Source organism: Ambystoma mexicanum, chromosome 5q, assembly GCF_040938575.1.
Source record: "Ambystoma mexicanum isolate Mex_15411 chromosome 5q, UKY_AmexF1_1, whole genome shotgun sequence".
In the NCBI taxonomy this organism is placed as follows: Eukaryota; Metazoa; Chordata; class Amphibia; order Caudata; family Ambystomatidae; genus Ambystoma; species Ambystoma mexicanum.
In genome coordinates this window covers 252,391,169-252,418,813 of record NC_090933.1, presented here as the reverse complement: position 1 = coordinate 252,418,813, position 27,645 = coordinate 252,391,169, and positions in this window count along the sequence as shown.

The window sequence follows — 27,645 nt, the reverse complement described above, 5'->3', positions numbered from 1 at the left end:
AAACCCCTTTTTTGGGCCTCCAAAGTTTTCAACATTTTTGCAGGCCTAAGTTGCATTTTAAGGCCTTTTTTGGGATGATATTCTTAACTTTCAGGGGTGCAGGATGCATTTTTTGTGCCAAAATTATTTTTGGGAATTTCAGTGGTCTAGGGTGCGGGTTAATTCCCCTTTCAGACTGCAAATGTTTTTGGGACATTCAGAGCTCTCTGATGCAGTTTTTCGGCCACCATCATTTTCTGGACTTTAGGGGGTCTAGGATGCCTGTAAACCCCTTTTTTGGGTCTCCAAAGTTTTCAAAATTTTTGCAGGCCTAAAATGCATTTTAAGGCCTTTTTTGGGCTGCTAACATATTCTTAACTTTCAGGGGTGTAGGATGCATTTTTTGTGCCAAAATTATTTTTGGGAATTTCAGTGGTCTAGGATGCGGGTTAATGCCCCTTTCAGGCTGCCAATGTTTTTGGGACAATCAGAGCTCTCTGACGCACCTTTTGGGCCACCATCATTTTCTGGACTTTAGGGGGTCTAGGATGCCTGTAAACCCCTTTTTTGGGCCTTCAAAGTTTTCAACATTTTTGCAGGCCTAAGTTGCATTTTAAGGCCTTTTTTGGGCTGCTAACATATTCTTAACTTTCAGGGGTGTAGGATGCATTTTTTGTGCCAAAATTATTTTTGGGAATTTCAGTTCGTCTGGGATGCGGGTTAATGCCCCTTTCAGGCTGCCAATGATTTTGGGACATTCAGAGCTCTCTGATGCAGTTTTTGGGCCACCATCATTTTCTGGACTTTAGGGGGTCTAGGATGCCTGTAAACCCCTTTTTTGGGCCTCCAAAGTGTTCAACATTTTTGCAGGCCTAAGATGCATTTTAAGGCCTTTTTTGGGCTGCTAACATATTCTTAACTTTCAGGGGTGTAGGATGCATTTTTCATGCCAAAAATATTTTTGGGAACATCAGTGGTCTAGGATGCGGGTTAATGCCCCTTTCAGGTTGGAAATGTTTTTGGGACTTTCAGAGCTCTCTGACACTGTTTTTGGGCCACCATCATTTTCTGGACTTTAGAGAGTCTAGGATGCCTGTAAGCCCCTTTTTAGGGCCTCCAAAGTTTTCAACATTTTTGCAGGCCTAAAATGCATTTTAAGGCCTTTTTTGGGCTGCTAACATATTCTTAACTTTCAGGGGTGTAGGATGCATTTTTTGTGCCAAAATTATTTTTGGGAATTTCGGTGGTCTAGGATGCAGGTCAATGCCCCTTTCAGGATGCAAATGTTTTTGGGACATTCAGAGCTCTCTGACGCACCTTTTGGGCCACCATCATTTTCTGGACTTTAGGGGGTCTAGGATGCCTGTAAACCCCTTTTTTGGGCCTCCAAAGTTTTCAACATTTTTGCAGGCCTAAGTTGCATTTTAAGGCCTTTTTTGGGCTGCTAACATATTCTTAACTTTCAGGGGTGTAGGATGCATTTTTGTGCCAAAATTATTTTTGGGAATTTCAGTGGTCTAGGGTGCGGGTTAATTCCCCTTTCAGACTGCAAATGTTTTTGGGACATTCAGAGCTCTCTGATGCAGTTTTTGGGCCACCATCATTTTCTGGACTTTAGGGGGTCTAGGATGCCTGTAAACCCCTTTTTTGGGCCTCCAAAGTTTTCAAAATTTTTGCAGGCCTAAAATGCATTTTAAGGCCTTTTTTGGGCTGCTAACATATTCTTAACTTTCAGGGGTGTAGGATGCATTTTTTGTGCCAAAATTGTTTTTGGGAATTTCAGTGGTCTAGGATGCTGGTTAATGCCCCTTTCAGGCTGCAAATGTTTTTGGGACTTTCAGAGCTCTCTGACACAGTTTTAGGGCCACCATCATTTTCTGGACTTTAGGGGGTCTAGGATGCCTGTAAACCTCTTTTTTGGGCCTCCAAAGTTTTCTACATTTTTGCAGGCCTAAGATGCATTTTAAGGCCTTTTTTGGGCTGCTAACATATTCTGAACGTTCACGGATGTAAGATGCATTTTTCGTGGAAAAAATAATTTTTGGAATTTCAGTGGTCTAGGATGCGGGTTAATGCCCCTTTCAGGATGCAAATGTTTTTGGGACATTCAGAGCTCTCTGACGCACCTTTTGGGCCACCATCATTTTCTGGACTTTAGGGGGTCTAGGATGCCTGTAAACCCCTTTTTTGGGCATCCAAAGTTTTCAACATTTTTGCAGGCCTAAAATGCATTTTACGGCCTTTTTTGGGCTGCTAACATATTCGTAACTTTCATTGGTGTAGGATGCATTTTTTGTGCCAAAGTTATTTTTGGGAATTTCAGTGGTCTAGGATGTGGGTTAATACCCCTTTCAGGCTGCAAATGTTTTTGGGACTTTCAGAGCTCTCTGACACAGTTTTTGGGCCACCATCATTTTCTGGACTTTAGAGAGTCTACGATGCCTGTGAACCCCTTTTTAGGGCCTCCAAAGTTTTCAACATTTTTGCAGGCCTAAAATGCATTTTAAGGCCTTTTTTGGGCTGCTAACATATTCTGAACGTTCACGGATGTAAGATGCATTTTTCGTGGAAAAAATAATTTTTGGAATTTCAGTGGTCTAGGATGCGGGTTAATGCCCCTTTCAGGCTGCAAATATTTTTGGGACATTCAGAGCTCTCTGACCCTGTTTCTGGGCCATCAACATTTTCTGGACTTTAGGGGGTCTAGGATGCCTGTAAACCCCTTTTTTGGGCCTCCAAAGTTTTCAACATTTTTGCAGGCCTAAGTTGCATTTTAAGGCCTTTTTTGGGCTGATATTCTTAACTTTCAGGGGTGTAGGATGCATTTTTTGTGCCAAAATTATTTTTGGGAATTTCAGTGGTCTAGGGTGCGGGTTAATTCCCCTTTCAGGCTGCAAATGTTTTTGGGACATTCAGAGCTCTCTGATGCAGTTTTTGGGCCACCATCATTTTCTGGACTTTAGGGGGTCTAGGATGCCTGTAAACCCCTTTTTTGGGCCTCCAAAGTTTTCAACATTTTTGCAGGCCTAAAATGCATTTTAAGGCCTTTTTTGGGCTGATATTCTTAACTTTCAGGGGTGTAGGATGCATTATTTGTGCCAAAATTATTTTTGGGAATTTCAGTGGTCTAGGATGCGGGTTAATGCCCTTTTCAGGCTGCCAATGTTTTTGGGACATTCAGAGCTCTCTGACGCACCTTTTGGGCCACCATCATTTTCTGGACTTTAGGGGGTCTAGAATGCCTGTAAACCCCTTTTTTGGGCCTTCAAAGTTTTCAACATTTTTGCAGGCCTAAGTTGCATTTTAAGGCCTTTTTTGGGCTGCTAACATATTCTTAACTTTCAGGGGTGTAGGATGCATTTTTTGTGCCAAAATTATTTCTGGGAATTTCAGTTCGTCTGGGATGCGGGTTAATGCCCCTTTCAGGCTGCCAATGGTTTTGGGACATTCAGAGCTCTCTGACGCATCTTTTGGGCCACCATCATTTTCTGGACTTTAGGGGGTCTAGGATGCCTGTAAACCCCTTTTTTGGGCCTCCAAAGTTTTCAACATTTTTGCAGGCCTAAAATGCATTTTAAGGCCTTTTTTGGGCTGATATTCTTAACTTTCAGGGGTGTAGGATGCATTATTTGTGCCAAAATTATTTTTGGGAATTTCAGTGGTCTAGGATGCGGGTTAATGCCCTTTTCAGGCTGCCAATGTTTTTGGGACATTCAGAGCTCTCTGATGCAGTTTTTGGGCCACCATCATTTTCTGGACTTTAGGGGGTCTAGGATGCCTGTAAACCCCTTTTTTGGGCCTCCAAAGTGTTCAACATTTTTGCAGGCCTAAGATGCATTATAAGGCCTTTTTTGGGCTGCTAACATATTCTTAACTTTCAGGGGTGTAGGATGCATTTTTCGTGCCAAAAATTTTTTTGGGAACTTCAGTGGTCTAGGATGCGGGTTAATGCCCCTTTCAGGCTGGAAATGTTTTTGGGACTTTCAGAGCTCTCTGACACTGTTTTTCGGCCACCATCATTTTCTGGACATTAGAGAGTCTAGGATGCCTGTAAGCCCCTTTTTAGGGCCTCCAAAGTTTTCAACATTTTTGCAGGCCTAAAATGCATTTTAAGGCCTTTTTTGGGCTGCTAACATATTCTTAACTTTCAGGGGTGTAGGATGCATTTTTTGTGCCAAAATTATTTTTGGGAATTTCGGTGGTCTAGGATGCAGGTCAATGCCCCTTTCAGGATGCAAATGTTTTTGGGACATTCAGAGCTCTCTGACGCATCTTTTGGGCCACCATCATTTTCTGGACTTTAGGGGGTCTAGGATGCCTGTAAACCCCTTTTTTGGGCCTCCAAAGTTTTCAACATTTTTGCAGGCCTAGGTTGCATTTTAAGGCCTTTTTTGGGCTGCTAACATATTCTTAACTTTCAGGGGTGTAGGATGCATTTTTTGTGCCAAAATTATTTTTGGGAATTTCAGTGGTCTAGGGTGCGGGTTAATTCCCCTTTCAGACTGCAAATGTTTTTGGGACATTCAGAACTCTCTGATGCAGTTTTTGGGCCACCATCATTTTCTGGACTTTAGGGGGTCTAGGATGCCTGTAAACCCCTTTTTTGGGCCTCCAAAGTTTTCAACATTTTTGCAGGCCTAAAATGCATTTTAAGGCCTTTTTTGGGCTGCTAACATATTCGTAACTTTCAGTGGTGTAGGATGCATTTTTTGTGTCAAAGTTATTTTTGGGAATTTCAGTGGTCTAGGATGTGGGTTAATGTCCCTTTCAGACTGCAAATGTTTTTGGGACTTTCAGAGCTCTCTGACACAGTTTTTGGGCCACCATCATTTTCTGGACTTTAGGGGGTCTAGGATGCCTGTAAACCTCTTTTTTGGGCCTCCAAAGTTTTCTACATTTTTGCAGGCCTAAGATGCATTTTAAGGCGTTTTTTGGGCTGCTAACATATTCTGAACGTTCACGGATGTAAGATGCATTTTTCGTGGAAAAAATAATTTTTGGAATTTCAGTGGTCTAGGATGCGGGTTAATGCCCCTTTCAGGCTGCAAATATTTTTGGGACATTCAGAGCTCTCTGACCCTGTTTCTGGGCCATCAACATTTTCTGGACTTTAGGGGGTCTAGGATGCCTGTAAACCCCTTTTTTGGGCCTCCAAAGTTTTCAACATTTTTGCAGGCCTAAGTTGCATTTTAAGGCCTTTTTTGGGCTGATATTCTTAACTTTCAGGGGTGTAGGATGCAATTTTTGTGCCAAAATTATTTTTGGGAATTTCAGTGGTCTAGGGTGCGGGTTAATTCCCCTTTCAGACTGCAAATGTTTTTGGGACATTCAGAGCTCTCTGATGCAGTTTTTGGGCCACCATCATTTTCTGGACTTTAGGGGGTCTAGGATGCCTGTAAACCCCTTTTTTGGGCCTCCAAAGTTTTCAACATTTTTGCAGGCCTAAAATGCATTTTAAGGCCTTTTTTGGGCTGATATTCTTAACTTTCAGGGGTGTAGGATGCATTTTTTGTGCCAAAATTATTTTTGGGAATTTCAGTTCGTCTGGGATGCGGGTTAATGCCCCTTTCAGGCTTCCAATGATTTTGGGACATTCAGAGCTCTCTGATGCAGTTTTTGGGCCACCATCATTTTCTGGACTTTAGGGGGTCTAGGATGCCTGTAAACCCCTTTTTTGGGCCTCCAAAGTGTTCAACATTTTTGCAGGCCTAAGATGCATTTTAAGGCCTTTTTTGGGCTGCTAACATATTCTTAACTTTCAGGGGTGTAGGATGCATTTTTCGTGCCAAAAATATTTTTGGGAACTTCAGTGGTCTAGGATGCGGGTTAATGCCCCTTTCGGGCTGGAAATGTTTTTGGGACTTTCAGAGCTCTCTGACACTGTTTTTGGGCCACCATCATTTTCTGGACTTTAGAGAGTCTAGGATGCCTGTAAGCCCCTTTTTAGGGCCTCCAAAGTTTTCAACATTTTTGCAGGCCTAAAATGCATTTTAAGACCTTTTTTGGGCTGCTAACATATTCTTAACTTTCAGGGGTGTAGGATGCATTTTTTGTGCCAAAATTATTTTTGGGAATTTCGGTGGTCTAGGATGCAGGTCAATGCCCCTTTCAGGATGCAAATGTTTTTGGGACATTCAGAGCTCTCTGACGCACCTTTTGGGCCACCATCGTTTTCTGGACTTTAGGGGGTCTAGGATGCCTGTAAACCCCTTTTTTGGGCCTCCAAAGTGTTCAACATTTTTGCAGGCCTAAGATGCATTTTAAGGCCTTTTTTGGGCTGCTAACATATTCTTAACTTTCAGGGGTGTAGGATGCATTTTTCGTGCCAAAATATTTTTGGGAACTTCAGTGGTCTAGGATGCAGGTTAATGCCCCTTTCAGGCTGGAAATGTTTTTGGGACTTTCAGAGCTCTCTGACACTGTTTTTGGGCCACCATCATTTTCTGGACTTTAGAGAGTCTAGGATGCCTGTAAGCCCCTTTTTAGGGCCTCCAAAGTTTTCAACATTTTTGCAGGCCTAAAATACATTTTAAGGCCTTTTTTGGGCTGCTAACATATTCTTAACTTTCAGGGGTGTAGGATGCATTTTTTGTGCCAAAATTATTTTTGGGAATTTCGGTGGTCTAGGATGCAGGTCAATGCCCCTTTCAGGATGCAAATGTTTTTGGGACATTCAGAGCTCTCTGACGCATCTTTTGGGCCACCATCATTTTCTGGACTTTAGGGGGTCTAGGATGCCTGTAAACCCCTTTTTTGGGCCTCCAAAGTTTTCAACATTTTTGCAGGCCTAGGTTGCATTTTAAGGCCTTTTTTGGGCTGCTAACATATTCTTAACTTTCAGGGGTGTAGGATGCATTTTTTGTGCCAAAATTATTTTTGGGAATTTCAGTGGTCTAGGGTGCGGGTTAATTCCCCTTTCAGACTGCAAATGTTTTTGGGACATTCAGAGCTCTCTGATGCAGTTTTTGGGCCACCATCATTTTCTGGACTTTAGGGGGTCTAGGATGCCTGTAAACCCCTTTTTTGGGCCTCCAAAGTGTTCAACATTTTTGCAGGCCTAAGATGCATTTTAAGGCCTTTTTTGGGCTGCTAACATATTCTTAACTTTCAGGGGTGTAGGATGCATTTTTTGTGCCAAAAATATTTTTGGGAACTTCAGTGGTCTAGGATGCGGGTTAATGCCCCTTTCAGGCTGGAAATGTTTTTGGGACTTTCAGAGCTCTCTGACACTGTTTTTCGGCCACCATCATTTTCTGGACATTAGAGAGTCTAGGATGCCTGTAAGCCCCTTTTTAGGGCCTCCAAAGTTTTCAACATTTTTGCAGGCCTAAAATGCATTTTAAGGCCTTTTTTGGGCTGCTAACATATTCTTAACTTTCAGGGGTGTAGGATGCATTTTTTGTGCCAAAATTATTTTTGGGAATTTCGGTGGTCTAGGATGCAGGTCAATGCCCCTTTCAGGATGCAAATGTTTTTGGGACATTCAGAGCTCTCTGACGCATCTTTTGGGCCACCATCATTTTCTGGACTTTAGGGGGTCTAGGATGCCTGTAAACCCCTTTTTTGGGCCTACAAAGTTTTCAACATTTTTGCAGGCCTAGGTTGCATTTTAAGGCCTTTTTTGGGCTGCTAACATATTCTTAACTTTCAGGGGTGTAGGATGCATTTTTTGTGCCAAAATTATTTTTGGGAATTTCAGTGGTCTAGGGTGCGGGTTAATTCCCCTTTCAGACTGCAAATGTTTTTGGGACATTCAGAGCTCTCTGATGCAGTTTTTGGGCCACCATCATTTTCTGGACTTTAGGGGGTCTAGGATGCCTGTAAACCCCTTTTTTGGGCCTCCAAAGTTTTCAACATTTTTGCAGGCCTAAAATGCATTTTAAGGCCTTTTTTGGGCTGCTAACATATTCGTAACTTTCAGTGGTGTAGGATGCATTTTTTGTGTCAAAGTTATTTTTGGGAATTTCAGTGGTCTAGGATGTGGGTTAATGTCCCTTTCAGACTGCAAATGTTTTTGGGACTTTCAGAGCTCTCTGACACAGTTTTTGGGCCACCATCATTTTCTGGACTTTAGGGGGTCTAGGATGCCTGTAAACCTCTTTTTTGGGCCTCCAAAGTTTTCTACATTTTTGCAGGCCGAAGATGCATTTTAAGGCGTTTTTTGGGCTGTTAACATATTCTGAACGTTCACGGATGTAAGATGCATTTTTCGTGGAAAAAATAATTTTTGGAATTTCAGTGGTCTAGGATGCGGGTTAATGCCCCTTTCAGGCGGCAAATATTTTTGGGACATTCAGAGCTCTCTGACCCTGTTTCTGGGCCATCAACATTTTCTGGACTTTAGGGGGTCTAGGATGCCTGTAAACCCCTTTTTTGGGCCTCCAAAGTTTTCAACATTTTTGCAGGCCTAAGTTGCATTTTAAGGCCTTTTTTGGGCTGATATTCTTAACTTTCAGGGGTGTAGGATGCAATTTTTGTGCCAAAATTATTTTTGGGAATTTCAGTGGTCTAGGGTGCGGGTTAATTCCCCTTTCAGACTGCAAATGTTTTTGGGACATTCAGAGCTCTCTGATGCAGTTTTTGGGCCACCATCATTTTCTGGACTTTAGGGGGTCTAGGATGCCTGTAAACCCCTTTTTTGGGCCTCCAAAGTTTTCAACATTTTTGCAGGCCTAAAATGCATTTTAAGGCCTTTTTTGGGCTGATATTCTTAACTTTCAGGGGTGTAGGATGCATTTTTTGTGCCAAAATTATTTTTGGGAATTTCAGTTCGTCTGGGATGCGGGTTAATGCCCCTTTCAGGCTTCCAATGATTTTGGGACATTCAGAGCTCTCTGATGCAGTTTTTGGGCCACCATCATTTTCTGGACTTTAGGGGGTCTAGGATGCCTGTAAACCCCTTTTTTGGGCCTCCAAAGTGTTCAACATTTTTGCAGGCCTAAGATGCATTTTAAGGCCTTTTTTGGGCTGCTAACATATTCTTAACTTTCAGGGGTGTAGGATGCATTTTTCGTGCCAAAAATATTTTTGGGAACTTCAGTGGTCTAGGATGCGGGTTAATGCCCCTTTCGGGCTGGAAATGTTTTTGGGACTTTCAGAGCTCTCTGACACTGTTTTTGGGCCACCATCATTTTCTGGACTTTAGAGAGTCTAGGATGCCTGTAAGCCCCTTTTTAGGGCCTCCAAAGTTTTCAACATTTTTGCAGGCCTAAAATGCATTTTAAGGCCTTTTTTGGGCTGCTAACATATTCTTAACTTTCAGGGGTGTAGGATGCATTTTTTGTGCCAAAATTATTTTTGGGAATTTCGGTGGTCTAGGATGCAGGTCAATGCCCCTTTCAGGATGCAAATGTTTTTGGGACATTCAGAGCTCTCTGACGCACCTTTTGGGCCACCATCATTTTCTGGACTTTAGGGGGTCTAGGATGCCTGTAAACCCCTTTTTTGGGCCTCCAAAGTGTTCAACATTTTTGCAGGCCTAAGATGCATTTTAAGGCCTTTTTTGGGCTACTAACATATTCTTAACTTTCAGGGGTGTAGGATGCATTTTTCGTGCCAAAAATATTTTTGGGAACTTCAGTGGTCTAGGATGCGGGTTAATGCCCCTTTCAGGCTGGACATGTTTTTGGGACTTTCAGAGCTCTCTGACACTGTTTTTGGGCCACCATCATTTTCTGGACTTTAGAGAGTCTAGGATGCCTGTAAGCCCCTTTTTAGGGCCTCCAAAGTTTTCAACATTTTTGCAGGCCTAAAATACATTTTAAGGCCTTTTTTGGGCTGCTAACATATTCTTAACTTTCAGGGGTGTAGGATGCATTTTTTGTGCCAAAATTATTTTTGGGAATTTCGGTGGTCTAGGATGCAGGTCAATGCCCCTTTCAGGATGCAAATGTTTTTGGGACATTCAGAGCTCTCTGACGCATCTTTTGGGCCACCATCATTTTCTGGACTTTAGGGGGTCTAGGATGCCTGTAAACCCCTTTTTTGGGCCTCCAAAGTTTTCAACATTTTTGCAGGCCTAGGTTGCATTTTAAGGCCTTTTTTGGGCTGCTAACATATTCTTAACTTTCAGGGGTGTAGGATGCATTTTTTGTGCCAAAATTATTTTTGGGAATTTCAGTGGTCTAGGGTGCGGGTTAATTCCCCTTTCAGACTGCAAATGTTTTTGGGACATTCAGAGCTCTCTGATGCAGTTTTTGGGCCACCATCATTTTCTGGACTTTAGGGGGTCTAGGATGCCTGTAAACCCCTTTTTTGGGCCTCCAAAGTTTTCAACATTTTTGCAGGCCTAAAATGCATTTTAAGGCCTTTTTTGGGCTGCTAACATATTCGTAACTTTCAGTGGTGTAGGATGCACTTTTTGTGTCAAAGTTATTTTTGGGAATTTCAGTGGTCTAGGATGTGGGTTAATGTCCCTTTCAGACTGCAAATGTTTTTGGGACATTCAGAGCTCTCTGATGCAGTTTTTGGGCCACCATCATTTTCTGGACGTTAGGGGGTCTAGGATGCCTGTAAACCCCTTTTTTGGGCCTCCGAAGTTTTCAATATTTTTGCAGGCCTAAGATGCATTTTAAGGCCTTTTTTGGGCTGCTAACATATTCTTAACTTTCAGGGGTGTAGGATGCATTTTTCGTGCCAAAATTATTTTTGGGAATTTCAGTGGTCTAGGATGCTGGTTAATGCCCCTTTCAGGCTGCAAATGTTTTTGGGACTTTCAGAGCTCTCTGACACAGTTTTAGGGCCACCATCATTTTCTGGACTTTAGGGGGTCTAGGATGCCTGTAAACCTCTTTTTTGGGCCTCCAAAGATTTCTACATTTTTGCAGGCCTAAGATGCATTTTAAGGCCTTTTTTGGGCTGCTAACATATTCTGAACGTTCACGGATGTAAGATGCATTTTTCGTGGAAAAAATAATTTTTGGAATTTCAGTGGTCTAGGATGCGGGTTAATGCCCCTTTCAGGCTGCAAATATTTTTGGGACATTCAGAGCTCTCTGACCCTGTTTCTGGGCCATCAACATTTTCTGGACTTTAGGGGGTGTAGGATGCCTGTAAACCCCTTTTTTGGGCCTCCAAAGTTTTCAACATTTTTGCAGGCCTAAGATGCATTTTAAGGCCTTTTTTGGGCTGCTAACATATTCTTAACTTTCAGGGGTGTAGGATGCATTTTTTGTGCCAAAATTATTTTTGGGAATTTCAGTGGTCTAGGATCCGGGTTAATGCCCCTTTCAGGATGCAAATGTTTTTGGGACATTCAGAGCTCTCTGACGCACCTTTTGGGCCACCATCATTTTCTGGACTTTAGGGGGTCTAGGATGCCTGTAAACCCCTTTTTTGGGCCTCTAAAGTTTTCAACATTTTTGCAGGCCTAAAATGCATTTTACGGCCTTTTTGGGCTGCTAACATATTCGTAACTTTCATTGGTGTAGGATGCATTTTTTGTGCTAAAGTTATTTTTGGGAATTTCAGTGGTCTAGGATGTGGGTTAATACCCCTTTCAGGCTGCAAATGTGTTTGGGACTTTCAGAGCTCTCTGACACAGTTTTTGGGCCACCATCATTTTCAGGACTTTAGAGAGTCGACGATGCCTGTAAACCCCTTTTTAGGGCCTCCAAAGTTTTCAACATTTTTGCAGGCCTAAAATGCATTTTAAGGCCTTTTTTGGGCTGCTAACATATTCTTAACTTTCAGGGGTGTAGGATGCATTTTTTGTGCCAAAATAATTTTTGGGAATTTCGGTGGTCTAGGATGCAGGAAAATGCCCCTTTCAGGATGCAAATGTTTTTGGGACATTCAGAGCTCTCTGACGCACCTTTTGGGCCACCATCATTTTCTGGACTTTAGGGGGTCTAGGATGCCTGTAAACCCCTTTTTTGGGCCTCCAAAGTTTTCAACATTTTTGCAGGCCTAAGTTGCATTTTAAGGCCTTTTTTGGGATGATATTCTTAACTTTCAGGGGTGCAGGATGCATTTTTTGTGCCAAAATTATTTTTGGGAATTTCAGTGGTCTAGGGTGCGGGTTAATTCCCCTTTCAGACTGCAAATGTTTTTGGGACATTCAGAGCTCTCTGATGCAGTTTTTCGGCCACCATCATTTTCTGGACTTTAGGGGGTCTAGGATGCCTGTAAACCCCTTTTTTGGGTCTCCAAAGTTTTCAAAATTTTTGCAGGCCTAAAATGCATTTTAAGGCCTTTTTTGGGCTGCTAACATATTCTTAACTTTCAGGGGTGTAGGATGCATTTTTTGTGCCAAAATTATTTTTGGGAATTTCAGTGGTCTAGGATGCGGGTTAATGCCCCTTTCAGGCTGCCAATGTTTTTGGGACAATCAGAGCTCTCTGACGCACCTTTTGGGCCACCATCATTTTCTGGACTTTAGGGGGTCTAGGATGCCTGTAAACCCCTTTTTTGGGCCTTCAAAGTTTTCAACATTTTTGCAGGCCTAAGTTGCATTTTAAGGCCTTTTTTGGGCTGCTAACATATTCTTAACTTTCAGGGGTGTAGGATGCATTTTTTGTGCCAAAATTATTTTTGGGAATTTCAGTTCGTCTGGGATGCGGGTTAATGCCCCTTTCAGGCTGCCAATGATTTTGGGACATTCAGAGCTCTCTGATGCAGTTTTTGGGCCACCATCATTTTCTGGACTTTAGGGGGTCTAGGATGCCTGTAAACCCCTTTTTTGGGCCTCCAAAGTGTTCAACATTTTTGCAGGCCTAAGATGCATTTTAAGGCCTTTTTTGGGCTGCTAACATATTCTTAACTTTCAGGGGTGTAGGATGCATTTTTCATGCCAAAAATATTTTTGGGAACATCAGTGGTCTAGGATGCGGGTTAATGCCCCTTTCAGGTTGGAAATGTTTTTGGGACTTTCAGAGCTCTCTGACACTGTTTTTGGGCCACCATCATTTTCTGGACTTTAGAGAGTCTAGGATGCCTGTAAGCCCCTTTTTAGGGCCTCCAAAGTTTTCAACATTTTTGCAGGCCTAAAATGCATTTTAAGGCCTTTTTTGGGCTGCTAACATATTCTTAACTTTCAGGGGTGTAGGATGCATTTTTTGTGCGAAAATTATTTTTGGGAATTTCGGTGGTCTAGGATGCAGGTCAATGCCCCTTTCAGGATGCAAATGTTTTTGGGACATTCAGAGCTCTCTGACGCACCTTTTGGGCCACCATCATTTTCTGGACTTTAGGGGGTCTAGGATGCCTGTAAACCCCTTTTTTGGGCCTCCAAAGTTTTCAACATTTTTGCAGGCCTAAGTTGCATTTTAAGGCCTTTTTTGGGCTGCTAACATATTCTTAACTTTCAGGGGTGTAGGATGCATTTTTGTGCCAAAATTATTTTTGGGAATTTCAGTGGTCTAGGGTGCGGGTTAATTCCCCTTTCAGACTGCAAATGTTTTTGGGACATTCAGAGCTCTCTGATGCAGTTTTTGGGCCACCATCATTTTCTGGACTTTAGGGGGTCTAGGATGCCTGTAAACCCCTTTTTTGGGCCTCCAAAGTTTTCAAAATTTTTGCAGGCCTAAAATGCATTTTAAGGCCTTTTTTGGGCTGCTAACATATTCTTAACTTTCAGGGGTGTAGGATGCATTTTTTGTGCCAAAATTGTTTTTGGGAATTTCAGTGGTCTAGGATGCTGGTTAATGCCCCTTTCAGGCTGCAAATGTTTTTGGGACTTTCAGAGCTCTCTGACACAGTTTTAGGGCCACCATCATTTTCTGGACTTTAGGGGGTCTAGGATGCCTGTAAACCTCTTTTTTGGGCCTCCAAAGTTTTCTACATTTTTGCAGGCCTAAGATGCATTTTAAGGCCTTTTTTGGGCTGCTAACATATTCTGAACGTTCACGGATGTAAGATGCATTTTTCGTGGAAAAAATAATTTTTGGAATTTCAGTGGTCTAGGATGCGGGTTAATGCCCCTTTCAGGATGCAAATGTTTTTGGGACATTCAGAGCTCTCTGACGCACCTTTTGGGCCACCATCATTTTCTGGACTTTAGGGGGTCTAGGATGCCTGTAAACCCCTTTTTTGGGCATCCAAAGTTTTCAACATTTTTGCAGGCCTAAAATGCATTTTACGGCCTTTTTTGGGCTGCTAACATATTCGTAACTTTCATTGGTGTAGGATGCATTTTTTGTGCCAAAGTTATTTTTGGGAATTTCAGTGGTCTAGGATGTGGGTTAATACCCCTTTCAGGCTGCAAATGTTTTTGGGACTTTCAGAGCTCTCTGACACAGTTTTTGGGCCACCATCATTTTCTGGACTTTAGAGAGTCTACGATGCCTGTGAACCCCTTTTTAGGGCCTCCAAAGTTTTCAACATTTTTGCAGGCCTAAAATGCATTTTAAGGCCTTTTTTGGGCTGCTAACATATTCTGAACGTTCACGGATGTAAGATGCATTTTTCGTGGAAAAAATAATTTTTGGAATTTCAGTGGTCTAGGATGCGGGTTAATGCCCCTTTCAGGCTGCAAATATTTTTGGGACATTCAGAGCTCTCTGACCCTGTTTCTGGGCCATCAACATTTTCTGGACTTTAGGGGGTCTAGGATGCCTGTAAACCCCTTTTTTGGGCCTCCAAAGTTTTCAACATTTTTGCAGGCCTAAGTTGCATTTTAAGGCCTTTTTTGGGCTGATATTCTTAACTTTCAGGGGTGTAGGATGCATTTTTTGTGCCAAAATTATTTTTGGGAATTTCAGTGGTCTAGGGTGCGGGTTAATTCCCCTTTCAGGCTGCAAATGTTTTTGGGACATTCAGAGCTCTCTGATGCAGTTTTTGGGCCACCATCATTTTCTGGACTTTAGGGGGTCTAGGATGCCTGTAAACCCCTTTTTTGGGCCTCCAAAGTTTTCAACATTTTTGCAGGCCTAAAATGCATTTTAAGGCCTTTTTTGGGCTGATATTCTTAACTTTCAGGGGTGTAGGATGCATTATTTGTGCCAAAATTATTTTTGGGAATTTCAGTGGTCTAGGATGCGGGTTAATGCCCTTTTCAGGCTGCCAATGTTTTTGGGACATTCAGAGCTCTCTGACGCACCTTTTGGGCCACCATCATTTTCTGGACTTTAGGGGGTCTAGAATGCCTGTAAACCCCTTTTTTGGGCCTTCAAAGTTTTCAACATTTTTGCAGGCCTAAGTTGCATTTTAAGGCCTTTTTTGGGCTGCTAACATATTCTTAACTTTCAGGGGTGTAGGATGCATTTTTTGTGCCAAAATTATTTCTGGGAATTTCAGTTCGTCTGGGATGCGGGTTAATGCCCCTTTCAGGCTGCCAATGGTTTTGGGACATTCAGAGCTCTCTGACGCATCTTTTGGGCCACCATCATTTTCTGGACTTTAGGGGGTCTAGGATGCCTGTAAACCCCTTTTTTGGGCCTCCAAAGTTTTCAACATTTTTGCAGGCCTAAAATGCATTTTAAGGCCTTTTTTGGGCTGATATTCTTAACTTTCAGGGGTGTAGGATGCATTATTTGTGCCAAAATTATTTTTGGGAATTTCAGTGGTCTAGGATGCGGGTTAATGCCCTTTTCAGGCTGCCAATGTTTTTGGGACATTCAGAGCTCTCTGATGCAGTTTTTGGGCCACCATCATTTTCTGGACTTTAGGGGGTCTAGGATGCCTGTAAACCCCTTTTTTGGGCCTCCAAAGTGTTCAACATTTTTGCAGGCCTAAGATGCATTATAAGGCCTTTTTTGGGCTGCTAACATATTCTTAACTTTCAGGGGTGTAGGATGCATTTTTCGTGCCAAAAATATTTTTGGGAACTTCAGTGGTCTAGGATGCGGGTTAATGCCCCTTTCAGGCTGGAAATGTTTTTGGGACTTTCAGAGCTCTCTGACACTGTTTTTCGGCCACCATCATTTTCTGGACATTAGAGAGTCTAGGATGCCTGTAAGCCCCTTTTTAGGGCCTCCAAAGTTTTCAACATTTTTGCAGGCCTAAAATGCATTTTAAGGCCTTTTTTGGGCTGCTAACATATTCTTAACTTTCAGGGGTGTAGGATGCATTTTTTGTGCCAAAATTATTTTTGGGAATTTCGGTGGTCTAGGATGCAGGTCAATGCCCCTTTCAGGATGCAAATGTTTTTGGGACATTCAGAGCTCTCTGACGCATCTTTTGGGCCACCATCATTTTCTGGACTTTAGGGGGTCTAGGATGCCTGTAAACCCCTTTTTTGGGCCTCCAAAGTTTTCAACATTTTTGCAGGCCTAGGTTGCATATTAAGGCCTTTTTTGGGCTGCTATATTCTTAACTTTCAGGGGTGTAGGATGCATTTTTTGTGCCAAAATTATTTTTGGGAATTTCAGTGGTCTAGGGTGCGGGTTAATTCCCCTTTCAGACTGCAAATGTTTTTGGGACATTCAGAACTCTCTGATGCAGTTTTTGGGCCACCATCATTTTCTGGACTTTAGGGGGTCTAGGATGCCTGTAAACCCCTTTTTTGGGCCTCCAAAGTTTTCAACATTTTTGCAGGCCTAAAATGCATTTTAAGGCCTTTTTTGGGCTGCTAACATATTCGTAACTTTCAGTGGTGTAGGATGCATTTTTTGTGTCAAAGTTATTTTTGGGAATTTCAGTGGTCTAGGATGTGGGTTAATGTCCCTTTCAGACTGCAAATGTTTTTGGGACTTTCAGAGCTCTCTGACACAGTTTTTGGGCCACCATCATTTTCTGGACTTTAGGGGGTCTAGGATGCCTGTAAACCTCTTTTTTGGGCCTCCAAAGTTTTCTACATTTTTGCAGGCCTAAGATGCATTTTAAGGCGTTTTTTGGGCTGCTAACATATTCTGAACGTTCACGGATGTAAGATGCATTTTTCGTGGAAAAAATAATTTTTGGAATTTCAGTGGTCTAGGATGCGGGTTAATGCCCCTTTCAGGCTGCAAATATTTTTGGGACATTCAGAGCTCTCTGACCCTGTTTCTGGGCCATCAACATTTTCTGGACTTTAGGGGGTCTAGGATGCCTGTAAACCCCTTTTTTGGGCCTCCAAAGTTTTCAACATTTTTGCAGGCCTAAGTTGCATTTTAAGGCCTTTTTTGGGCTGATATTCTTAACTTTCAGGGGTGTAGGATGCAATTTTTGTGCCAAAATTATTTTTGGGAATTTCAGTGGTCTAGGGTGCGGGTTAATTCCCCTTTCAGACTGCAAATGTTTTTGGGACATTCAGAGCTCTCTGATGCAGTTTTTGGGCCACCATCATTTTCTGGACTTTAGGGGGTCTAGGATGCCTGTAAACCCCTTTTTTGGGCCTCCAAAGTTTTCAACATTTTTGCAGGCCTAAAATGCATTTTAAGGCCTTTTTTGGGCTGATATTCTTAACTTTCAGGGGTGTAGGATGCATTTTTTGTGCCAAAATTATTTTTGGGAATTTCAGTTCGTCTGGGATGCGGGTTAATGCCCCTTTCAGGCTTCCAATGATTTTGGGACATTCAGAGCTCTCTGATGCAGTTTTTGGGCCACCATCATTTTCTGGACTTTAGGGGGTCTAGGATGCCTGTAAACCCCTTTTTTGGGCCTCCAAAGTGTTCAACATTTTTGCAGGCCTAAGATGCATTTTAAGGCCTTTTTTGGGCTGCTAACATATTCTTAACTTTCAGGGGTGTAGGATGCATTTTTCGTGCCAAAAATATTTTTGGGAACTTCAGTGGTCTAGGATGCGGGTTAATGCCCCTTTCGGGCTGGAAATGTTTTTGGGACTTTCAGAGCTCTCTGACACTGTTTTTGGGCCACCATCATTTTCTGGACTTTAGAGAGTCTAGGATGCCTGTAAGCCCCTTTTTAGGGCCTCCAAAGTTTTCAACATTTTTGCAGGCCTAAAATGCATTTTAAGACCTTTTTTGGGCTGCTAACATATTCTTAACTTTCAGGGGTGTAGGATGCATTTTTTGTGCCAAAATTATTTTTGGGAATTTCGGTGGTCTAGGATGCAGGTCAATGCCCCTTTCAGGATGCAAATGTTTTTGGGACATTCAGAGCTCTCTGACGCACCTTTTGGGCCACCATCGTTTTCTGGACTTTAGGGGGTCTAGGATGCCTGTAAACCCCTTTTTTGGGCCTCCAAAGTGTTCAACATTTTTGCAGGCCTAAGATGCATTTTAAGGCCTTTTTTGGGCTGCTAACATATTCTTAACTTTCAGGGGTGTAGGATGCATTTTTCGTGCCAAAATATTTTTGGGAACTTCAGTGGTCTAGGATGCAGGTTAATGCCCCTTTCAGGCTGGAAATGTTTTTGGGACTTTCAGAGCTCTCTGACACTGTTTTTGGGCCACCATCATTTTCTGGACTTTAGAGAGTCTAGGATGCCTGTAAGCCCCTTTTTAGGGCCTCCAAAGTTTTCAACATTTTTGCAGGCCTAAAATACATTTTAAGGCCTTTTTTGGGCTGCTAACATATTCTTAACTTTCAGGGGTGTAGGATGCATTTTTTGTGCCAAAATTATTTTTGGGAATTTCGGTGGTCTAGGATGCAGGTCAATGCCCCTTTCAGGATGCAAATGTTTTTGGGACATTCAGAGCTCTCTGACGCATCTTTTGGGCCACCATCATTTTCTGGACTTTAGGGGGTCTAGGATGCCTGTAAACCCCTTTTTTGGGCCTCCAAAGTTTTCAACATTTTTGCAGGCCTAGGTTGCATTTTAAGGCCTTTTTTGGGCTGCTAACATATTCTTAACTTTCAGGGGTGTAGGATGCATTTTTTGTGCCAAAATTATTTTTGGGAATTTCAGTGGTCTAGGGTGCGGGTTAATTCCCCTTTCAGACTGCAAATGTTTTTGGGACATTCAGAGCTCTCTGATGCAGTTTTTGGGCCACCATCATTTTCTGGACTTTAGGGGGTCTAGGATGCCTGTAAACCCCTTTTTTGGGCCTCCAAAGTGTTCAACATTTTTGCAGGCCTAAGATGCATTTTAAGGCCTTTTTTGGGCTGCTAACATATTCTTAACTTTCAGGGGTGTAGGATGCATTTTTTGTGCCAAAAATATTTTTGGGAACTTCAGTGGTCTAGGATGCGGGTTAATGCCCCTTTCAGGCTGGAAATGTTTTTGGGACTTTCAGAGCTCTCTGACACTGTTTTTCGGCCACCATCATTTTCTGGACATTAGAGAGTCTAGGATGCCTGTAAGCCCCTTTTTAGGGCCTCCAAAGTTTTCAACATTTTTGCAGGCCTAAAATGCATTTTAAGGCCTTTTTTGGGCTGCTAACATATTCTTAACTTTCAGGGGTGTAGGATGCATTTTTTGTGCCAAAATTATTTTTGGGAATTTCGGTGGTCTAGGATGCAGGTCAATGCCCCTTTCAGGATGCAAATGTTTTTGGGACATTCAGAGCTCTCTGACGCATCTTTTGGGCCACCATCATTTTCTGGACTTTAGGGGGTCTAGGATGCCTGTAAACCCCTTTTTTGGGCCTACAAAGTTTTCAACATTTTTGCAGGCCTAGGTTGCATTTTAAGGCCTTTTTTGGGCTGCTAACATATTCTTAACTTTCAGGGGTGTAGGATGCATTTTTTGTGCCAAAATTATTTTTGGGAATTTCAGTGGTCTAGGGTGCGGGTTAATTCCCCTTTCAGACTGCAAATGTTTTTGGGACATTCAGAGCTCTCTGATGCAGTTTTTGGGCCACCATCATTTTCTGGACTTTAGGGGGTCTAGGATGCCTGTAAACCCCTTTTTTGGGCCTCCAAAGTTTTCAACATTTTTGCAGGCCTAAAATGCATTTTAAGGCCTTTTTTGGGCTGCTAACATATTCGTAACTTTCAGTGGTGTAGGATGCATTTTTTGTGTCAAAGTTATTTTTGGGAATTTCAGTGGTCTAGGATGTGGGTTAATGTCCCTTTCAGACTGCAAATGTTTTTGGGACTTTCAGAGCTCTCTGACACAGTTTTTGGGCCACCATCATTTTCTGGACTTTAGGGGGTCTAGGATGCCTGTAAACCTCTTTTTTGGGCCTCCAAAGTTTTCTACATTTTTGCAGGCCGAAGATGCATTTTAAGGCGTTTTTTGGGCTGCTAACATATTCTGAACGTTCACGGATGTAAGATGCATTTTTCGTGGAAAAAATAATTTTTGGAATTTCAGTGGTCTAGGATGCGGGTTAATGCCCCTTTCAGGCGGCAAATATTTTTGGGACATTCAGAGCTCTCTGACCCTGTTTCTGGGCCATCAACATTTTCTGGACTTTAGGGGGTCTAGGATGCCTGTAAACCCCTTTTTTGGGCCTCCAAAGTTTTCAACATTTTTGCAGGCCTAAGTTGCATTTTAAGGCCTTTTTTGGGCTGATATTCTTAACTTTCAGGGGTGTAGGATGCAATTTTTGTGCCAAAATTATTTTTGGGAATTTCAGTGGTCTAGGGTGCGGGTTAATTCCCCTTTCAGACTGCAAATGTTTTTGGGACATTCAGAGCTCTCTGATGCAGTTTTTGGGCCACCATCATTTTCTGGACTTTAGGGGGTCTAGGATGCCTGTAAACCCCTTTTTTGGGCCTCCAAAGTTTTCAACATTTTTGCAGGCCTAAAATGCATTTTAAGGCCTTTTTTGGGCTGATATTCTTAACTTTCAGGGGTGTAGGATGCCTTTTTTGTGCCAAAATTATTTTTGGGAATTTCAGTTCATCTGGGATGCGGGTTAATGCCCCTTTCAGGCTTCCAATGATTTTGGGACATTCAGAGCTCTCTGATGCAGTTTTTGGGCCACCATCATTTTCTGGACTTTAGGGGGTCTAGGATGCCTGTAAACCCCTTTTTTGGGCCTCCAAAGTGTTCAACATTTTTGCAGGCCTAAGATGCATTTTAAGGCCTTTTTTGGGCTGCTAACATATTCTTAACTTTCAGGGGTGTAGGATGCATTTTTCGTGCCAAAAATATTTTTGGGAACTTCAGTGGTCTAGGATGCGGGTTAATGCCCCTTTCGGGCTGGAAATGTTTTTGGGACTTTCAGAGCTCTCTGACACTGTTTTTGGGCCACCATCATTTTCTGGACTTTAGAGAGTCTAGGATGCCTGTAAGCCCCTTTTTAGGGCCTCCAAAGTTTTCAACATTTTTGCAGGCCTAAAATGCATTTTAAGGCCTTTTTTGGGCTGCTAACATATTCTTAACTTTCAGGGGTGTAGGATGCATTTTTTGTGCCAAAATTATTTTTGGGAATTTCGGTGGTCTAGGATGCAGGTCAATGCCCCTTTCAGGATGCAAATGTTTTTGGGACATTCAGAGCTCTCTGACGCACCTTTTGGGCCACCATCATTTTCTGGACTTTAGGGGGTCTAGGATGCCTGTAAACCCCTTTTTTGGGCCTCCAAAGTGTTCAACATTTTTGCAGGCCTAAGATGCATTTTAAGGCCTTTTTTGGGCTACTAACATATTCTTAACTTTCAGGGGTGTAGGATGCATTTTTCGTGCCAAAAATATTTTTGGGAACTTCAGTGGTCTAGGATGCGGGTTAATGCCCCTTTCAGGCTGGACATGTTTTTGGGACTTTCAGAGCTCTCTGACACTGTTTTTGGGCCACCATCATTTTCTGGACTTTAGAGAGTCTAGGATGCCTGTAAGCCCCTTTTTAGGGCCTCCAAAGTTTTCAACATTTTTGCAGGCCTAAAATACATTTTAAGGCCTTTTTTGGGCTGCTAACATATTCTTAACTTTCAGGGGTGTAGGATGCATTTTTTGTGCCAAAATTATTTTTGGGAATTTCGGTGGTCTAGGATGCAGGTCAATGCCCCTTTCAGGATGCAAATGTTTTTGGGACATTCAGAGCTCTCTGACGCATCTTTTGGGCCACCATCATTTTCTGGACTTTAGGGGGTCTAGGATGCCTGTAAACCCCTTTTTTGGGCCTCCAAAGTTTTCAACATTTTTGCAGGCCTAGGTTGCATTTTAAGGCCTTTTTTGGGCTGCTAACATATTCTTAACTTTCAGGGGTGTAGGATGCATTTTTTGTGCCAAAATTATTTTTGGGAATTTCAGTGGTCTAGGGTGCGGGTTAATTCCCCTTTCAGACTGCAAATGTTTTTGGGACATTCAGAGCTCTCTGATGCAGTTTTTGGGCCACCATCATTTTCTGGACTTTAGGGGGTCTAGGATGCCTGTAAACCCCTTTTTTGGGCCTCCAAAGTTTTCAACATTTTTGCAGGCCTAAAATGCATTTTAAGGCCTTTTTTGGGCTGCTAACATATTCGTAACTTTCAGTGGTGTAGGATGCACTTTTTGTGTCAAAGTTATTTTTGGGAATTTCAGTGGTCTAGGATGTGGGTTAATGTCCCTTTCAGACTGCAAATGTTTTTGGGACATTCAGAGCTCTCTGATGCAGTTTTTGGGCCACCATCATTTTCTGGACGTTAGGGGGTCTAGGATGCCTGTAAACCCCTTTTTTGGGCCTCCGAAGTTTTCAATATTTTTGCAGGCCTAAGATGCATTTTAAGGCCTTTTTTGGGCTGCTAACATATTCTTAACTTTCAGGGGTGTAGGATGCATTTTTCGTGCCAAAATTATTTTTGGGAATTTCAGTGGTCTAGGATGCTGGTTAATGCCCCTTTCAGGCTGCAAATGTTTTTGGGACTTTCAGAGCTCTCTGACACAGTTTTAGGGCCACCATCATTTTCTGGACTTTAGGGGGTCTAGGATGCCTGTAAACCTCTTTTTTGGGCCTCCAAAGATTTCTACATTTTTGCAGGCCTAAGATGCATTTTAAGGCCTTTTTTGGGCTGCTAACATATTCTGAACGTTCACGGATGTAAGATGCATTTTTCGTGGAAAAAATAATTTTTGGAATTTCAGTGGTCTAGGATGCGGGTTAATGCCCCTTTCAGGCTGCAAATATTTTTGGGACATTCAGAGCTCTCTGACCCTGTTTCTGGGCCATCAACATTTTCTGGACTTTAGGGGGTGTAGGATGCCTGTAAACCCCTTTTTTGGGCCTCCAAAGTTTTCAACATTTTTGCAGGCCTAAGATGCATTTTAAGGCCTTTTTTGGGCTGCTAACATATTCTTAACTTTCAGGGGTGTAGGATGCATTTTTTGTGCCAAAATTATTTTTGGGAATTTCAGTGGTCTAGGATCCGGGTTAATGCCCCTTTCAGGATGCAAATGTTTTTGGGACATTCAGAGCTCTCTGACGCACCTTTTGGGCCACCATCATTTTCTGGACTTTAGGGGGTCTAGGATGCCTGTAAACCCCTTTTTTGGGCCTCTAAAGTTTTCAACATTTTTGCAGGCCTAAAATGCATTTTACGGCCTTTTTGGGCTGCTAACATATTCGTAACTTTCATTGGTGTAGGATGCATTTTTTGTGCTAAAGTTATTTTTGGGAATTTCAGTGGTCTAGGATGTGGGTTAATACCCCTTTCAGGCTGCAAATGTGTTTGGGACTTTCAGAGCTCTCTGACACAGTTTTTGGGCCACCATCATTTTCAGGACTTTAGAGAGTCGACGATGCCTGTAAACCCCTTTTTAGGGCCTCCAAAGTTTTCAACATTTTTGCAGGCCTAAAATGCATTTTAAGGCCTTTTTTGGGCTGCTAACATATTCTTAACTTTCAGGGGTGTAGGATGCATTTTTTGTGCCAAAATAATTTTTGGGAATTTCGGTGGTCTAGGATGCAGGAAAATGCCCCTTTCAGGATGCAAATGTTTTTGGGACATTCAGAGCTCTCTGACGCACCTTTTGGGCCACCATCATTTTCTGGACTTTAGGGGGTCTAGGATGCCTGTAAACCCCTTTTTTGGGCCTCCAAAGTTTTCAACATTTTTGCAGGCCTAAGTTGCATTTTAAGGCCTTTTTTGGGATGATATTCTTAACTTTCAGGGGTGCAGGATGCATTTTTTGTGCCAAAATTATTTTTGGGAATTTCAGTGGTCTAGGGTGCGGGTTAATTCCCCTTTCAGACTGCAAATGTTTTTGGGACATTCAGAGCTCTCTGATGCAGTTTTTCGGCCACCATCATTTTCTGGACTTTAGGGGGTCTAGGATGCCTGTAAACCCCTTTTTTGGGTCTCCAAAGTTTTCAAAATTTTTGCAGGCCTAAAATGCATTTTAAGGCCTTTTTTGGGCTGCTAACATATTCTTAACTTTCAGGGGTGTAGGATGCATTTTTTGTGCCAAAATTATTTTTGGGAATTTCAGTGGTCTAGGATGCGGGTTAATGCCCCTTTCAGGCTGCCAATGTTTTTGGGACAATCAGAGCTCTCTGACGCACCTTTTGGGCCACCATCATTTTCTGGACTTTAGGGGGTCTAGGATGCCTGTAAACCCCTTTTTTGGGCCTTCAAAGTTTTCAACATTTTTGCAGGCCTAAGTTGCATTTTAAGGCCTTTTTTGGGCTGCTAACATATTCTTAACTTTCAGGGGTGTAGGATGCATTTTTTGTGCCAAAATTATTTTTGGGAATTTCAGTTCGTCTGGGATGCGGGTTAATGCCCCTTTCAGGCTGCCAATGATTTTGGGACATTCAGAGCTCTCTGATGCAGTTTTTGGGCCACCATCATTTTCTGGACTTTAGGGGGTCTAGGATGCCTGTAAACCCCTTTTTTGGGCCTCCAAAGTGTTCAACATTTTTGCAGGCCTAAGATGCATTTTAAGGCCTTTTTTGGGCTGCTAACATATTCTTAACTTTCAGGGGTGTAGGATGCATTTTTCATGCCAAAAATATTTTTGGGAACATCAGTGGTCTAGGATGCGGGTTAATGCCCCTTTCAGGTTGGAAATGTTTTTGGGACTTTCAGAGCTCTCTGACACTGTTTTTGGGCCACCATCATTTTCTGGACTTTAGAGAGTCTAGGATGCCTGTAAGCCCCTTTTTAGGGCCTCCAAAGTTTTCAACATTTTTGCAGGCCTAAAATGCATTTTAAGGCCTTTTTTGGGCTGCTAACATATTCTTAACTTTCAGGGGTGTAGGATGCATTTTTTGTGCCAAAATTATTTTTGGGAATTTCGGTGGTCTAGGATGCAGGTCAATGCCCCTTTCAGGATGCAAATGTTTTTGGGACATTCAGAGCTCTCTGACGCACCTTTTGGGCCACCATCATTTTCTGGACTTTAGGGGGTCTAGGATGCCTGTAAACCCCTTTTTTGGGCCTCCAAAGTTTTCAACATTTTTGCAGGCCTAAGTTGCATTTTAAGGCCTTTTTTGGGCTGCTAACATATTCTTAACTTTCAGGGGTGTAGGATGCATTTTTGTGCCAAAATTATTTTTGGGAATTTCAGTGGTCTAGGGTGCGGGTTAATTCCCCTTTCAGACTGCAAATGTTTTTGGGACATTCAGAGCTCTCTGATGCAGTTTTTGGGCCACCATCATTTTCTGGACTTTAGGGGGTCTAGGATGCCTGTAAACCCCTTTTTTGGGCCTCCAAAGTTTTCAAAATTTTTGCAGGCCTAAAATGCATTTTAAGGCCTTTTTTGGGCTGCTAACATATTCTTAACTTTCAGGGGTGTAGGATGCATTTTTTGTGCCAAAATTGTTTTTGGGAATTTCAGTGGTCTAGGATGCTGGTTAATGCCCCTTTCAGGCTGCAAATGTTTTTGGGACTTTCAGAGCTCTCTGACACAGTTTTAGGGCCACCATCATTTTCTGGACTTTAGGGGGTCTAGGATGCCTGTAAACCTCTTTTTTGGGCCTCCAAAGTTTTCTACATTTTTGCAGGCCTAAGATGCATTTTAAGGCCTTTTTTGGGCTGCTAACATATTCTGAACGTTCACGGATGTAAGATGCATTTTTCGTGGAAAAAATAATTTTTGGAATTTCAGTGGTCTAGGATGCGGGTTAATGCCCCTTTCAGGATGCAAATGTTTTTGGGACATTCAGAGCTCTCTGACGCACCTTTTGGGCCACCATCATTTTCTGGACTTTAGGGGGTCTAGGATGCCTGTAAACCCCTTTTTTGGGCATCCAAAGTTTTCAACATTTTTGCAGGCCTAAAATGCATTTTACGGCCTTTTTTGGGCTGCTAACATATTCGTAACTTTCATTGGTGTAGGATGCATTTTTTGTGCCAAAGTTATTTTTGGGAATTTCAGTGGTCTAGGATGTGGGTTAATACCCCTTTCAGGCTGCAAATGTTTTTGGGACTTTCAGAGCTCTCTGACACAGTTTTTGGGCCACCATCATTTTCTGGACTTTAGAGAGTCTACGATGCCTGTGAACCCCTTTTTAGGGCCTCCAAAGTTTTCAACATTTTTGCAGGCCTAAAATGCATTTTAAGGCCTTTTTTGGGCTGCTAACATATTCTGAACGTTCACGGATGTAAGATGCATTTTTCGTGGAAAAAATAATTTTTGGAATTTCAGTGGTCTAGGATGCGGGTTAATGCCCCTTTCAGGCTGCAAATATTTTTGGGACATTCAGAGCTCTCTGACCCTGTTTCTGGGCCATCAACATTTTCTGGACTTTAGGGGGTCTAGGATGCCTGTAAACCCCTTTTTTGGGCCTCCAAAGTTTTCAACATTTTTGCAGGCCTAAGTTGCATTTTAAGGCCTTTTTTGGGCTGATATTCTTAACTTTCAGGGGTGTAGGATGCATTTTTTGTGCCAAAATTATTTTTGGGAATTTCAGTGGTCTAGGGTGCGGGTTAATTCCCCTTTCAGGCTGCAAATGTTTTTGGGACATTCAGAGCTCTCTGATGCAGTTTTTGGGCCACCATCATTTTCTGGACTTTAGGGGGTCTAGGATGCCTGTAAACCCCTTTTTTGGGCCTCCAAAGTTTTCAACATTTTTGCAGGCCTAAAATGCATTTTAAGGCCTTTTTTGGGCTGATATTCTTAACTTTCAGGGGTGTAGGATGCATTATTTGTGCCAAAATTATTTTTGGGAATTTCAGTGGTCTAGGATGCGGGTTAATGCCCTTTTCAGGCTGCCAATGTTTTTGGGACATTCAGAGCTCTCTGACGCACCTTTTGGGCCACCATCATTTTCTGGACTTTAGGGGGTCTAGAATGCCTGTAAACCCCTTTTTTGGGCCTTCAAAGTTTTCAACATTTTTGCAGGCCTAAGTTGCATTTTAAGGCCTTTTTTGGGCTGCTAACATATTCTTAACTTTCAGGGGTGTAGGATGCATTTTTTGTGCCAAAATTATTTCTGGGAATTTCAGTTCGTCTGGGATGCGGGTTAATGCCCCTTTCAGGCTGCCAATGGTTTTGGGACATTCAGAGCTCTCTGACGCATCTTTTGGGCCACCATCATTTTCTGGACTTTAGGGGGTCTAGGATGCCTGTAAACCCCTTTTTTGGGCCTCCAAAGTTTTCAACATTTTTGCAGGCCTAAAATGCATTTTAAGGCCTTTTTTGGGCTGATATTCTTAACTTTCAGGGGTGTAGGATGCATTATTTGTGCCAAAATTATTTTTGGGAATTTCAGTGGTCTAGGATGCGGGTTAATGCCCTTTTCAGGCTGCCAATGTTTTTGGGACATTCAGAGCTCTCTGATGCAGTTTTTGGGCCACCATCATTTTCTGGACTTTAGGGGGTCTAGGATGCCTGTAAACCCCTTTTTTGGGCCTCCAAAGTGTTCAACATTTTTGCAGGCCTAAGATGCATTATAAGGCCTTTTTTGGGCTGCTAACATATTCTTAACTTTCAGGGGTGTAGGATGCATTTTTCGTGCCAAAAATATTTTTGGGAACTTCAGTGGTCTAGGATGCGGGTTAATGCCCCTTTCAGGCTGGAAATGTTTTTGGGACTTTCAG